Below are 2133 nucleotides of genomic sequence, written 5' to 3' on the forward strand. Positions count from 1 at the left end.
CGCTGCTCATTGAGCAGCTCATATATTAAACTGATTTTTGGAACTGGGCTGTGGAAAAGAGGCTTGCCTCGTCCCAGCCACGGGTTGCCTCGGTATAGCACTACCTCCGAGTGCGGCCCACTTCCCTCTGGGGAAGACACATTCAATCCAAAACAAAGTCAACGGTATAGCATTCTTTTATGTTTACAGGAGCCCCGCCCGCCCTTAGAGGGGGAAGAGGTGAAAGAGGGATGATAATTCAGACAACAGACAATGGCAGGAACGGCCGCTGGCCTACGTTTTCTGAAGTGCGCAAAGCACTACCACAAGGACCTAGGGGTAAGTGGATTTTTTCACCGAGGGCAGACGCTGAAAAAGCATACTTACCTGACGCGGGAGGTACTGTGATCAAGGAGGCAGTCCTCTCAAGGCGAGGCCCTTTCATTGCACTTCGACTGGGTTGACCCTTGCGATTACCCCAAATGTGGGTAACTCGAGCGTATAATTTCTGGTAGTGGGGACCTGCGTTCGCGCTCGTCCCCGCAAAAGTCATCCAAACTATGTCTATATGGCCCTCTTACTGACTATCGAGGGTATTTTTGCTTTTGCAGTGGACCGGTAGACTTGCAAAGAAAGCAAAGGACGCACAACTGGCCAAGGTGTTGGCACGTTTGGAGGGGTAGAAGTGCATTGGAGAGACTGGAGGAAGGAAACAAGGTGAGTTTCGGGGCGGTGCGTAACTTTGCTGGCTGTTTTTGTTCAAGGCCTGTCTGCTCTATTGTGTGTAAAGTCCTGTTCGTTTGTATTTGCAGGTTGTGCGTGCCGTGCCGTGCTGTGCTATGCGCGCGAAGGGAAAGGAAATGAAAGGAAACCAAACGGCCGATCGACCGAGCGAGCGAGCATAGAAGGGCATTCGACTTGGACCGTGAGTACACTTTGAACCTTTTGAGCGGTTTTATTGTCACTGGAGCCGCTTTTAGAAATGCTATTGCTATCGTTAGTGTATCCTTTGTGCGAGCAAGCGAGTGAACGAATGAACGAGGGAAGGAAACAAACTAGCAGAGTAGTAAAAGTATCGAACCTTTTTCCCGATTCGTTTGCAGTCTGAATCCAACCATTGTCGACTTTCAGTGCCGTTTTTCGCGCGCCTCCTCTTGGAAGTGTGCGAGTGTTTTGCCACGTCACGATGGCTTAAAACTGCGTCTCAGAAGTGTGCGTTTTTTTCCTATTCATTTTTTCGTTCGTTATTTGGAATGATTTGATATCACAGAAGTAGAATTTGACATCATAAACTGTTCATCTCGCGCGTGCTCACTCGCTCGCGCGCGCTCTGTAAGAAAAGTCGATCGCACTAGAGTTTTCGCCATTAGCTGGCCGATTTTTGACAAAAAGGTGTTTTCCCCCCCTCGTTTTTTGCTTTGATTTTGTTCCTCACTCACCTACGGCTCTCTATGTGAAATTGTGGTGTATGGAGAGCTATTTATTGGGATAAAACGTTTAGAGATGTTCGCAAGACAAAAAATTGAAGCCTACAACACGGGGTATTCCCAGGCGGTCACCCATCCAAGTACTAACCCCGCCCGACAGGGCTTAACTTCGGTGATCGGACGAGAACCGGTGCTTTCCCTGTGGTATGGTCGTAGACGAGGAAATGGGGTCGAAATTCTGCTTGTTATCGGCCAGGTTCAGGCTGTAAAGCGGCCACATCCCTGAGTGTAGGCGAATTTGAAATTCTAAAGCCCTAGTTTCGTTACTCTAACCCTAAGAAATCGATACTCTAACCCTAAGAAATTGTTACCCTAACCCTAAGAAATGGTTACCCTAACCCCGAAGTCGTTACCTAACCCTAATGTATTTTCCTCAACCCAGTTAACACATTGAGGAGCATCGATTTGAAGCACTATTCCCTAGGGAGGGGAGGGAGGGGTCCCAAGAGACATAACGTGTCCTAAAAACCTATTATACAATGTTTTAGCTCCGTAGGTGCGTGTATCTGGCTTTAAAATCTTACAGTGAGGAGATACCAAACGGGTCAGCCTCTGGGACCGTCTGCGGGACTCGCAAGGGCTTGTGGGGGCGACCTGCTACTATCCACCATAAACCGTGGGAAGGATCCCTCGACCACCCCCCTCACCCAGGGCATGCTTCGGCATC

The 2133-nt window shown here is 49.0% G+C and overlaps 2 non-coding genes and 1 pseudogene across 2 annotated transcripts; 2 read left to right on the plus strand and 1 right to left on the minus strand.

Moving 5' to 3' along the window:
* On the plus strand, window positions 1–126 carry LOC136278715 (U2 spliceosomal RNA; annotated as a pseudogene).
* Window positions 127–358: 232 nt separating this feature from the next.
* LOC136278762 (U1 spliceosomal RNA) lies at window positions 359–522 on the plus strand. The gene has a single exon (XR_010716531.1). It is a non-coding gene; the product is annotated as a U1 spliceosomal RNA (small nuclear RNA).
* Window positions 523–1505: 983 nt separating this feature from the next.
* LOC136278734 (5S ribosomal RNA) lies at window positions 1506–1624 on the minus strand. Its single transcript, XR_010716504.1, has one exon. It is a non-coding gene; the product is annotated as a 5S ribosomal RNA (ribosomal RNA).
* Between the last annotated feature and the right edge of the window lie 509 nt (window positions 1625–2133).

Source organism: Pocillopora verrucosa, unplaced genomic scaffold (genome assembly GCF_036669915.1).
Source record: "Pocillopora verrucosa isolate sample1 unplaced genomic scaffold, ASM3666991v2 scaffold_48, whole genome shotgun sequence".
Classification (NCBI taxonomy): domain Eukaryota; kingdom Metazoa; phylum Cnidaria; class Anthozoa; order Scleractinia; family Pocilloporidae; genus Pocillopora; species Pocillopora verrucosa.